Source organism: Peromyscus leucopus, chromosome 17, assembly GCF_004664715.2.
Source record: "Peromyscus leucopus breed LL Stock chromosome 17, UCI_PerLeu_2.1, whole genome shotgun sequence".
In the NCBI taxonomy this organism is placed as follows: domain Eukaryota; kingdom Metazoa; phylum Chordata; class Mammalia; order Rodentia; family Cricetidae; genus Peromyscus; species Peromyscus leucopus.
In genome coordinates this window covers 31,275,842-31,289,344 of record NC_051077.1, presented here as the reverse complement: position 1 = coordinate 31,289,344, position 13,503 = coordinate 31,275,842, and the positions used below count along the sequence as shown (strand labels likewise).

General features: G+C 47.4%; 1 protein-coding gene across 2 annotated transcripts in view; it reads right to left on the bottom strand.

Annotated features, from left to right (window-relative positions):
• Irf2 (interferon regulatory factor 2) overlaps nucleotides 1-1,834 on the bottom strand; it is a 106,924-nt gene extending 105,090 nt beyond the window's left edge. The window contains exon 1 of one of the 2 annotated variants that reach the window (XM_028857674.2): nucleotides 1,629-1,834. The gene's annotated coding sequence lies outside the window, so the exon portion shown is untranslated. Of the gene's footprint in view, nucleotides 1-70; nucleotides 254-1,628 lie in introns of those variants that run through there. The other variant, XM_028857675.2, reaches the window with a different exon arrangement.
• Nucleotides 1,835-13,503: the final 11,669 nt, after the last annotated feature.

Below are 13,503 nucleotides of genomic sequence, written 5' to 3'. Positions count from 1 at the left end.
AATCCCTGGGGTTTTATTTATATCCGACCACCAAGGGTCTTGCCTCCATGGGCAGACCTGGGCGTCTCACCTGGTGCCCGAGCACAGTCCCGGCTCAGGGCTGAGGCTGCCGGCCTCCTTCCCTTTCCTGTTCCTAAGGGGCGGAGGAGGTGAGGGTGGCCAACGATCCACGACCCAGGGCCCAGCGGAGGCACCGGCTGCGGGCGTCCGGGGCCCTGCGCTCTCGCTAAGGCTTCCCGGGCCGCTCAGGGGCGCCGGCCCCCAAGGCCGTGTGGCGGGGACTGGCCGGGCACCGCGATTGGCCGCGGCCCGCATCGCTCGCCCAGAGAGCCGGGCCGGCGGGGCGGAGTGGAAGTGGCGGCTGGCCGCTCTGCACCATCCATGTTCGGCCGGCGGGCGAATGTCACCCGGCGCCCGGAGCGGGTCGGAGGGCACGGGGCGGGCACTCGGATCACCACCGCTTCCCGGAGACCCCCGAGGGCTCGCCAGCTTCCCCACCACCACCACCATCAACCCCGACTCCTGCCCGCGTGGGGAAGGTGGGGGCGCTGCTCGGTCCCCGGAGGCTCCCCACCCCCACACCTCGCCCGTTCCGTAGCCAAGGCGGGTCGGGCCCAGCGCGCCAGGCCGGCCCCGGGGCGCCCGCGGGGACCCGGAGGCGCTCGCAGCTAGGCCGCGCCGGGGTAGGTGACCCCTGCGCACAGAGCCCTCCCGGGACGCGCCTCTCGGGTGTCTTGCGTGCTGGGACAAGTGCAGTGACAAAGCCCCGAGGCCAGGCCGGGCGCTGGCCGGCGGGTAGGAGGACGCGATGTCCCCGGCGAGTGGCGGCGGCCCAGCCCCCAGGAAGCCGGGCGCGCCGGCCAGGCCCGCGCCCCAGCCGCGCGCAGAGCCCGCCCGGCCCGTGTGGCCGCTGGCACCCCACACCAGTCACCCGAGCCCGAGCCCCGCGGGCGAGCGCATCCCGGGAGCGCCTCCCGGCACCCATCAAGTTTACTGTGGCCACTGCCCGGGCATGGGTATCTGGGGACCGCGGGTGGCAGTCTATTTACACCGGAGACTGCCGGGAGAGAAGGGCCGCCAGGCACCGAGAAGAACCCGGTTCCCTTCTTCGGACCTGGTGGCGACAGCGTCTGTAAACACACACACACACACACACACACACACACACACACACACACACACACACCAATATTATTTTAAATGAGGCCCGACTCCAGCGGACCTGCACCCACAACGCGCACGACACCTGGGGCGCAGAATCACACAGAGCAGATCTGTGTCCATGGAGCCACCTCTTCGCATCTGCAAATCCAAAAGTGAAATTAAACCTCCACTAACCTCCTCCTCCTCCCTCTCTACCTCCTCCTCCTCCTTGCAGCCTCAGCAGCCCCAGTACCAGCAGCAACAGCAGCAGACCCTGCTTCCCCTAAAATCAGATGATCCATAACTGCGCCGACTCTTCCTCCAAAAATCGGTATTAATATTTATGAACCCCGGCATTTTCCGTCTGCAAAATATCGTGTCAAGGCATCAGGACGCACATACATACATAGCTCCTGTCCCCAACAACATGCCCTCGAGAGAAAACACACGCACAGTCACAACTATTATTTGAAAAAAAATGTTACCTCTCAGTGTGCTTTTTTTCACGCTACCAATACAATCCCGCAAGGTGTGAGTGTTGTTAGGGTGTGTAAAATGGAAATGAAAGCCCGTCAGTTGAATAATCGCAGGAGCAAAACTAAAAGTTACTCCCCAGCTTGCCTGAGAACAGTCCAGATCGAAAGCAAAACAAGGAGAGGAAACTGCGCGGAGCCGAGGCTGGAAATCCCCCCACCCCCGCCCTCTCCCGGCCCCGCTCCCTCCCTCGCTCCCCCTCCGCCCTCCTCCCTCCCCGCCCTTCCTCCCCAGTGTTTGTTTCAAGCTTGTGCAACCCGGAGGTGGAGGCAGAGGGAGGGCTCCAGCCGCCAGCCGGGAGGTGCGGAAGTTCGCCGCCGCTGTTCATTGGCGGGCAGCGCGGCTTTCATCATTTCTCGGAAAAGTCAATTTCATTTTCACTTCCCCACGTCGCGGCTTCGGGGGAGCAACAAGCGGCTGCGCGGGAGTGTGTGGCTCGCGCCGAGGGGCGCTCGCTTGTCACCGGCGGCCACTGCGCTGGAGTGTGGGCTCCAGAAGTGGCGGGGTCAGGCGCAGGCTTGAGATCTTGGCCACCAGCTAGTGGCCGTAGGAGAGGAAGGAGGTATCCGACTCTGCATCCTACCTCAAGGTGGGGACCGACCAGAGGGCGCCTGGGAAGCCTGGGGACCCTTCCTGACCTGTGGGTTCAGTGTTCAGAACCTCTGTGCTCAGGCTGCATACACACACTCATCTTGGAAAGTCGCCCGCTGTAAAGGAATGTAAGGAACGAAGTCAGCTGAAAAGAGGGCATTACTGGCCTCCCTACTTTATTGGATCTCCTACTGGGGAGGGAGGGGGGAGCTTGAAGCGCCAGGCTGGCATTCTGTGTGGGAGCTAGGATGACTAGAAAGGCCTTCCCCTAGTAAGTCACTCTCCGAGGCTACTTTACGCCTGTGCTATTCACATTCTGTTTCCTGCCAGATGAGATGGGCAAGGTTGGGCATTACTTAAAATGTCTTGATTGTGGCTGGTCCTGGAGGGAAGGCTGAATGCTGCAGATTAACTTCTAGTCAAGTTCAAATTTGACCCCCTTATTAGCTGGACATCCCTGGCCGCTGACCTCCGCGCTGTCCAATGGAGATAATAAAGAATTCAAGAAGGGGGTCCTGTACCTATGACAGGTGCAGCAGCTGTTGCCTATTAGCTCTACCAGGCCAGCTCACTTGGAAGCTCCTCCTCCTTGGTCATTTAACTTTCAGAGTACTTCCTTACGATTAGTTACACCTGTTTCTCCCCTGGCTTACATTTTCATTAACCTACCAGTCTTCTCTAGCCACTAGAGAAGGTCCCACCCTAGGAGATTGGAACTACCCATGTGTACACATCTGAAACTATTTCTAGCTCCTGTTTGTCCCAGAAGTACCAGATTCCACAGACAGGAAAAAGGAGAGTGTCCATGTACTTGTGGAAGGAAATCGGTGAGATTAGAGACTCTGTCTTGTCTCAAAAATAGATTTTCCCTCATGTACACATTGTCCTTTATTCCTCCCCTAATGACACTGTAAGAAGCTTGCTTTCATATCTCATACATCAATAACCATGACAGTGTACCAACCGCAAGAGAGTTGTCCCTCTTTTTCTACCTGGCACCTAAGTTAAAAACCTAAAAACTACTTGTGATTCTTTGCTTGCCTGAGTACATGTGTGTGTGTGTGTGTGTGTGTGTGTGTGTGTGTGTGTGTGTGTGTGTTACAAATCGTGTACTCACACAGGCCGGCGTGCACTGCTCTGTTGTTCTCTACAGCATTGCTTTAAGGCAGGGGTCCTCACTGAACCTAGAACTAGCCTGGCAGCCGGCTGCTCCAGCAATCTTCGTGTCTCTGCCAGCCACAGCACTGGAATTAGGTGGGCACATAGCCAGGCTTGGCTTTCCAAGTGAGTCCTGGGATTTGAACTCAACGTTCCATACTTTGGCAGCAAGCCCCTGAGCCGTTTCCACGGCCCTTTCTTTTTGTCGTTGTTTTTCTTTGCTGCTCATGGTCTGCTCGTTTTATTTTTGCTCATTTTCTTGTTTGTTCATGTCTTTGTTTTTAGACAGGATCTTCCTATGTAGTCCAGGCTAGCCAGAACTGTAGCCCAGGTTGTGTGGAACTAAAGGTGCCCCAGCCCTAGCTCTGGAGTCCTGAATTACAGGCATGTGCTTTCTGCATCTGTGTATTTTCATCTGTACCCAAACGATTGTCTTCTCTTCCCTAGAACAGGGAGAGGGAGAGAAGACGGGTGTCTTTCTGAACTTCTGGCTCATTCCTGTCTCAGGTCAGCATCCTTTATGTGCAGGCCCAAGGAGCAAAAGAGACAATGAAGTCTGGTGGGCCTAACCTATGTCACCTTCCTGGTATCCATGACAGTAGCTGCCTCAGTGGTGAAAACTCAGGGGAGCCAGGCAGGATGTGCTCACAGATCTCTACCCCGCATCCTAATGACTGATGGCCACACACAGAGGCTAGTCCTGGAACCTCCATTGCTGGATACAGAAAGCATCCCCACTGCATGCTTCTGATGATGGGCCTCCCATCCTCCATGAGTCTTCACTGGGAAGTGGACCTGCCTGCTCTGAGTGCAGCCCCACCTCACTGTTTGAGAAAGAGCAATGAATGCCCTAATCGCGTATGGTCTTTGATAAGCAACGGAAGGTTTGCTTGGACTGTTGGCGATTTTTGCAGTTGTCCTTGGTAACCTCCCACAGCATCCATCCATCCAATCGATGGTATCAGGACAACACATCCAGTCACAATCCATCGTGCCCTAGCTACATGTCAATGCGATGCCCCAGTGTCTCTGGATGGGACACATCCCTAGAGCACTGCCTTCAGTCATGGCAGTTCCTGAGAACCCTGCCGAGCAGCCTTCCTTGGGGTCCTCTATGCCAATAGACACATCGTTATCAAAGTTAAGCAGAAACTTATTTAGTTTGAAGCCCAATTCTAGCCCTCTCTCTGGCCCTTAGAAACCCATCTGGAGCTATTAGTTAGTTAGAAGACACAGAAAATCATTTCAGTGTGGTGGAAGGCTGCCACCTAACCTTACATGCTGACAGCGCGCCCTCCAAGACCTGCATCCCTCCCTTGCTAAAACAGCTTCCTTTCTTCGTAGGACATCAGGGTCCTTCTCACATTCCTTGTTTATCATTAGCTTGGAGCCCAGCACATACATACATGGTCAAATCCTTTTGAATTCACAATTCCTCGCTCCTTTCTCTGAGTTCTTACAGAATAGTCTAGACCTTCTCAGAGCATTTGATGTGTACTTCAGTAACATTTTAAAAGATTCATTTATTTTATTTTGTGTGTATGAGCGCTTTGCCTGGATGTATACGTGTGCACTCTGTGTGTGTACCTAGTCAAAAGAAGTCAAAAGTGGACATGCAGGATCTCCTGGGACTGGAATGTGGATGGGTATGAGTCTGGCATCTGGGGGCCAGAAACCGAACCTGGGTGCTCTGCAAGAGTCCGGAGTGTTCTTAACTGTTGAGCCATCTCTCCAGACCCCTTGCAGAACATTGTAATACAGATGTAACTGAGTGTCACTATATGGAAGTCAGAAAATATAGAAGAGTTGAAAGAAAGTAGCATTGCTGAGCATGGTAGCAGACAACTGTGATCCCAGCCCTTGTGAGGCTGAGGGAGGTTGGTCCTGAGTTCTATGCAAGCCTGGGCTGCATAGGGAGACCTTGACTCAAAGAAAACAAGGTTGAAGATAGAGCTCAACTGTTAGTGTTTTCTTAATGTGAGCAAGGGCATGATATCAGCTCCACACCATGTGTGCGTGAATACACACACACACACACACACACACACACACACACACACACACACACACACACGGTGGGTGGGGAGAGCTAAAATTTTCCCTCAGAAATAGATCTACTGATATTTGTATGTGCTTCCAACTAGTAATTTTTCAAATGTGCTGTTTCCAGTCCTCATCTGCTAATGGTTTCGTGTGCAGCCTACACTTCCCATCCCCCTCTGGGCTTATGTGATATCTTTCCATCCTGTTCCATTTCTTGGCTGGCTTCTCTTTTTCTGCCAGCCCCCTAAATTATGGTGTTTCCAAGCATTCTATCTTCAACCCTCTTATTTTCTCATTTTCTATGCTCTTTCTCTTCGGGTTCTCTCATCCACGCCCAAAGCCTCAGATATCACTACAGATGGTCCCCAACTTAACAATTGTTCTCCTTATAATTTTCCAATTATGCAGTGGGACAAAAGCAACCAGGATTCAGTAGAAACCTTACTCCAAATTTTGAATCTTGGTCTTTTCCTGGGCTAGCACTGTGCCGTATAATATTTTGTTGCCATGTTGAGCAGTGGCAGACGTCCTCATCTCCTAGTCAGCCGAAAGATCACCAGTTGAAACGACCCACAGCCTGCAATATACCAGTTGCTACACTATATAACCTTCCCTAGGCTAGCTACATCAGATGCATTTTGGGGTACAGTGTTTCCACTTGTGATGGGTTTGTGAGGGTCAGGCCCCTTATGATTTGAGAAACATCTGTATTTGGTGATGATTTCAAAATAAAACTCTGAGCTACCATCCTACTACGTCCTCGATGCCGATGAGATCCGTATGTATTCCAAACTCAAGTCAATGCTCACACAAGGAAAACACAGACAGGGGTTCCCTGTGTCACTCATGCTGTCCTGAAATCAGGATCCTCCTCCATCAGCCACATGAGTCCTCAGATTACAGTCTAAAAGTAGACTCCTAACATCTTTCCCTACAAAGTCAGACTTGTCATTTTATCAAGAGCCAGAAATCTGGCAAACATCACAGTCCCCCCAACACACACACACTCACAACTTCTCTGAGCCCCTGGGGCTTCCCTAGGCATAGGTACTGCTTGCAATTTTCCAGACCCTTAAACTCATAAAACCTAGAATGAATAGCACCGTGTTCTTATGCCCTTGATGAAATGTCACAGCCGATCATAGATATAAATATGACTCAGAACATCCACATGGTATTGATACACACAGTCACAAAATATTTCTTGGCTCTTTGATGATACACCACACACACACACACACACACACACACACTAATAAATTTCTGCAGAAAATTAGTCAGTATAGCAAAATACAGCCTTTGATAGCTTGTGAAAAAAGTATCATTTGCTGAATGGTAAAATTGAAATATTTTCTCAGGGATTGAATTTTTCATTTCATCTGCAGAATGGACCTCCTACAGAATCTTCCTGGGTGTATATTGATAGTGTTTTCTTTCTCTTCAGGACAGCTGAATTATTTAAGACACTGGTTATTTAAACAGGGTACAGGTAGATCTCTCTATGAGTAGATCTTGACTAAGGGGGGGGGAAATTGAAGATACACTCAGAGCCCCTTTTTAAAATGGGCTTTTAATTTATCTTGCTGATAATGAGATGCTTTAACAAAATAATCATTCAATTAGCAAATATTTGCTGGGTGCCCAGAATGCATCTCAGCACTGGCTATATCGCAGTGAACCAAAGGAATGAAAACTACTATGGTCTGGGACTTTTTTTTTAAACAGTCTAGTCAATTACTATGTTCATTTCCATTGTAACATCTCAGTAATGGCAGGGTCGTGGCCTCTTGCTATTATAGCAGTCCTTAGAATTGTAATCAAAGTTCTAAGAACCGACAACGTATGGCATGTTCACTCGGGTAAATGTAAGTGATGAAATCAGAGATCCTCAGCAGACCGCCAGCTAACACTCCGATTCTGTCCACAGAATTACTGGTACCACTTCAGTGCTGGCCACTGGGGCTCTCCTCCAAGGTTCTAAAATTCGGGGTGTGGGAGGCGGGGGATAAGAAGATGAGGGTTCCACACTTGCCAGAGCACATGATCACCATCCAGCTCAGTCCTGCACTGCAAAGAACATCCCAGTGAAGTCCAAAATGAATGAAGGACAGCCAGGTGAAAGGTCAAATTCTAGCCAAGACAACGGAACCGTAGGGGTGTGCCAAGCCTGTAGCCGAGTTCTGTGAAACTGCTAACACACCGAAGAAACTTTTGAGCATGCTTTCTCACTGCTTCTATTTCACTAGAAACAAAACAAAGCTTAGTTTGTTACAAAACCATGAAAATCATGAGTTTACATTGGGTAATATATTGCCCAATGCCTAGTAATAAATGTTCTGATGAGTAAAGGGGAAACTCTAAAATTTCCAAGATAGTAGTTCTCCTTTCCCTTCCCCATCTCTCTTTGTGTCTGTCTGTCTGTCTGTCTCTCTCTGCATCTGTCTTTCTCAGTCTTTCTGTTCCTCTCTGTCTCTCTCTCTCTCTGTCTCTCTCTCTCTCTCTGCATCTGTCTTTCTCAGTCTTTCTGTTCCTCTCTGTCTCTCTCTGTCTCTCTCTGTGTCTCTCTCTGTCTCTCTCTCTCTCTGTCTCTCTCTGTCTCTCTCTCTCTCTCTCTCTCTCTCTCTCTCTCTCTCTCTCTCTCTCTCTCTCCTATGTGTGATGAGTGTTCTTGTTCAAAGAGAAGGCTTTCCACTTCAAAAAATGTCATGACATGAGATGTTTTGGGGAATCACGTCCCAAGCGACTGTGAGGACAGCTGCTACCTATAAAGAAAGCTAAGAGAGAAAGCGCCCGCAGCCTGGTCTTGACGTTCATTGGAAAGGACTGCTATAATGCCGTCAGGGATTAAGGAGAGAAACTTAAAATGTGCAACCTAAAGTCAGCAAAGCAGAGCTGGAGACATGGCTCCCTTGGTAAAGTGCTCACTGTGAAAACATGGGAAGCAGGGTCCACATCCTCAGCACTCGCCTGAAGGCTGCATGGGGAGGTACAGGCCTATAATCCCAGCTATCTCAAGGCAGAGGCAAGCAGATCTCTGTAGGTTCGAGGCTAGCCTGGTCTACATAGCAAGTTCTGCGCCAGCCAGAGTTACACAGTAAGACCTTGTCTCAAAACAAACAAACAAACAAACAAGTAAATATAAGGTCACACTATGAGTACTGGAGGCTAGATTTCAGCGTGTAAATGGGGTGGGGGCACAATTTAACCATAACACAACATACTAGTTGTAGATGAAGGGCCTGAGCAAAGGAACAAGTTGGGACAGGGCCACCAAGAGTCCAAGGCTTGGCCTGGCATCTTCTGAGAGTGGACAGAAAGGGTTGGGAAGACACGGAATGTCAAGAGGTGGGCAGCGTTAGATCAAGGTGTCTGAGTTTCATTCTATGAGCAGTGGGAATTGTGAGGGGGTCCACGTGGAACCCACCTACGGTTTCAAAAATCCTGCTGTAAATTTCCCAACCGCCTCTTCAGCATCAAAGAAACGCAAAGATTTCTCAACTCGCTGGCCTTTCGGAGGCATTGGCCACCGTTCCCTCCTTGCCTCTCAGTCCGTGACTCGAGGGATTTGCTGAAACATACTGTTCTCAATTCTATCTTCTAAGTTCTTAAGTCAAAATACTCGCTCCATCTAGCTTCCTCTGCTTTCTGTCTCCATGGGTAAGCGAAGGGAATTTAATTAATGACTTTTACACCACATACCTAAAGTAACCTTAGCTTGTGGGGAGGGAGGGAACAGACTTCAGGCATACACTATTTTCCTCAGATTTTTGGGTGAGAAGTGATGATTTTTTAGAGATTATGTGATGATTTTTTAAAAAATCAACATTCATTCAAGAATTGTAGTGGTTCTGGAATGTGGTTTGTGTTTTGATTTCTAACATTTTTCAGATTTTTTTTTCCATGAAAAAAAATCCTTTTGTAATGGTTCCTACAGTTTTTAAATTTTATTGACATGTGTGGAACTTCGTGACTTAACACGTTGGTTTTGGGACTTCAAACTATGGATCCTGCCCTTCAGTTCCACTCTTTACGTTTGCTTTTGATATTGGGTCTAGAGAAGCCCGTACTGGCCTTAATTTTGTTATGTAGCCTCTACCTCCAGAGTCTGGGTTCCAGGTGCATGCTCCATGGCCTATCGGTTCCCTCTTCCCTAACTTTTTACCTGTTTGATATATTGAAGTCCTGGGCTGGGGAAGAGAGCCTGTTGGTTGAAAAGCAGAAAGAAGACAGGAGTCACTATTATGATAGGTAAGAGTCAATATTATGATAGATAAGAGTCACTCTTATAAGAATCACTATTATGATGGACAAGAATCACTATTATGATAGATAAGAGTCACTATTATAAGAATCACTATTATGATAGACAAGAATCACTATTATGATAGATAAGAGTCACTATTATGATAGATAAGAGTCACTGTTATAAGAGTCACTATTATTATAAGAGTCACTATTATGATAGATTAAGAGTCACTACTATGATAGATAAGAGTCACTATTATGATAATTAGGAGTCACTATTACCATCTGTTAGTCACCTTTCAAATTCAGATCACTGGAGATAAGACAGAAAACACAACCAGCCATGTTCAAGACACCATAAAATAAAAGAAAGCAGGAAACATTCCAACCAAGCAGCACAAGGTTATTCAAACATGGGCCCTACTGTCGGGGTTACATGGGGTGAACCTGACAAGTCCACACTAAGTGTGCCCAGCCATGTCAGGGTCATCAACTTAATGGGAACATCATTGGTTAAGATATTCTCAAATCATCTCCATTCTATTTGTTTTCACTTCCTTTCTTGATGAGGACTTTTCAGTAACGTGAATCTGGCTGAATTCCCACCTTGTACTTCACAGTACATACGGCTGATGCCAGCCATGCTTCCACGAACCGTCCTGGTGGATTCTTCTTGACTGAGAGACTGGAGCAATGTTCTCACATGCCTGTCATCTCTCACAGTACTTACATCTGATCACATGAACACTTTTTCATTCGTGGATATTTTTGTCTATTATGAACCTAAGTGTGACGGTGGACAGTATTCATGCCACCCATTGAAAGTAAGAGAAAATTCAACTTTTGTGTGAACACCTCAGTGGTATCAAACATAAATCCCAAAGGAATTCTTCAAAATGCCAACAGTTCTCTTTGAATATGTTGCTTCCTTTTCTTTGTTTCTGGAACTTTCCTATTTGCTCCTCATACTATCTATTCTGCTTGCCTGATGATTTCCATGTATAAAGAAAGTTACTTTTTCTATTTAAAAGTAATACTTAATTACAGATTTAATTTTTATCAACATAAAATCTAGGATTTTTTTTTGTGTGATTTCAGGAATCTACTTCATAGCACATTATGAGTTTTATATAAACTCCTTAAAATTTTTAGTTTTATTCCACAGTATTTCAAAAACAAATCACTGAATTCCCACATCCAAGATACCATAAATATAGTATTTGACGATTATTTTAAAACCATATATCTTCAAGTTATACTGAAGATCATTTTCCTGCAATTGTTTTATAATTTCTTAGTTTTTTTCCCAAAATGTTCATTTTTCAAAATAATGTGTTCTTAGTGAATTAAAAATTCACTCTCAGGGGAGCATATATGACATATAAGAAATAGATACATAAGAGCAGAGTTTCTGGAATTCAGTGCTCACAAAATATGAAAATAACATAATTCGTGTTCAAACTTAAACACCATGTTTTAAGTGTGCTATTTGAAAAGGGTCAAGAGTTCCAAGAAATCTAACAGCAACAGAAAAGTCTTTTCTCATTCTTAATCTCATTTCACCTACGTGAAAGTTCAGTTACTAGATTCTTAGAAGCTCAAGAAGCTGAACAGATGACTTGGTGGGTAAAGGTACACGCCACTTGGGCCTGATGACCTGAGTTCCATTCCTGGAACTTACAGCAGAAGGGAAACACTGACTTCTGGAAGAAATTCTCTCACTACCACATACATGCCATTGCACACATGCACCCGAACCCACACATACATCATGCACACACCTGCACACACTAATAAAGAGTAAACTTTTTAAAGGTTTCTTTTTTATTTATGTGTATGTGTCTGTATGGGTACTTGCCATGTGAGGTGGGAGATATCTGGGAGGACCAGAAAAGTGCATCAGAGCTGCTGGAGCTGGAGTTACCGGAAGCTGTTGGATGTAGGTGCTGGAAACTAAACTTGGGTCCTCTGCAAGAGCAGCAAGCAGCCTTAACTTCTGAGCCATTTCTTCAGACCAAATAAATAAATAAATATTTTTTGATACAGAGTCTGACTGTGTGGCTCTGACTGATGTGGATCTCCACTATGTTGACGAAGCTGGTCTCAAACTCACAGCGATCCACCTGCCTCTGCCTTCCAAGTCCTGGCATTAAAGGCATGGACCGCCATGTCCAACCCAAATACATAATTGTTTTTAAGTCCAAATCAGGAGCTTCAGAGATGGCTCAGTGGTTTAAATTCCTGGCTGTTCTTCCAAAGGACCTGGTTCTATTCCCAGCACCCACATGGAGGTTCACAATTATCTGTAACTCTAGTTCCAGGTGATCTGATGTCCTCTCCTGACTTCCATGGGTGTTAGGCATGTTTGTGGCACACAGACATACATTCTGGCATATGGCAAAACACCCATACATACTGTTCAGACAGTGCAGTTGTGGTATTGGGATTAAGTCGCTAGCAATCCACGGAGTCAGCTTAATGATCAAAGGAATTTATTTGGGGGTTAACTCACAACCTCAGGAGATTTATCTTAGGGCCCGGGAAAGCTGAGCTATGTCCCACGCTGATCTGCTTGGTCCAAGATCTCAGCATCCAAAACCATAAGGGAGCCAAGAGAGAGCCGCATATGTGCATCTCAGGTCTTAAAGGCGCAGGGACAGGTACCTCAAGGTCACAGGCAGATGTAACAGCTACAGCTGCCTCACTAGGGGCTGTGCCTCAGGGCAAGGCTCAAACAGCCACCCACTACATTGTGGGAAAGAAGCAAACAGCTAAGCAGAGTCCAGTCCACTGTGTATACTTTGAAAACCAAGTGCTGCGCATCTTTCCGCTCCGCACAGCTCGGAAGCCCACAACCCAAGTCCAGATCTGGACAATTATTCACCAGGAGGAGATAGATGCTTGTTTCGTTGATGTGACACTTAATTAGTCAAGCACAAAGCTAAACAGCCACAAACGGGCTGGCCTGGCTATAGCTTTGGCGGATGTGTGTGGTTATGTGGCCACCTCCCCCTACCCCAGTTCCTGGCCGTGGGCTCATGAGCTGGGAAACTTGGTACCATGGTTGCAGTCCAGAGAGGGTAGAACCTTTAGGGGGTGGAACCTGGTAAAAGTTGATCTAGTCTTAGTTGTCAGCTTCAGGGGTTAACGTGGTTCTTTGGGGACCCTGATTAGTTAGAAATATGTTTCTAAGAAGGGAGAGAAAAGAAAAGCAAGCCTGTCCCCTGGACCTGTCTGACTTCCTATTTTATTTCTCCTCCTCCTCTTCCTCCTCCTCCTCCTCTTCCTTCTTTCTTCTTCCTCTTCCTCTTCCTCCAACTCCTCCTTCTTCTTTCTTTTTCTTCTTCTTGTATGACTTCCTGCATTGATGCCATTTGCCTTATTGAGATGTGACCAGAAGTCCTGTGCTGAACACAACAGTTGCTGGAACCTGCTCTTGAACAACCAGAACTGTGAGCTAAACAACAATAATAAAAGCTTTATTTCTAATTATGTGTGCGTTTCTGTGTGAGGCTATGTGCGCATGCATGTAAGTACAGATACTCCAGAGAGCACTACATCCCCCTGGAGCTGGAATTACAGATGCCTGTGAGGCACCCAGTGTGGGTGAGAATAGAACTCTTAACCACGGAGGAATCTCTTTCCATGCTCCCCATATGTCTTTATAAAGTATTGGCTGTCAGGTATTCCTTCATAGCAGCAAGTGCCAGCTTTATAAACATGATAACAGCGAAGCACGTCAGAATACTGAGGAGGAGATGCTCAGCAGCTTCTGGCATGGGGTGGAGT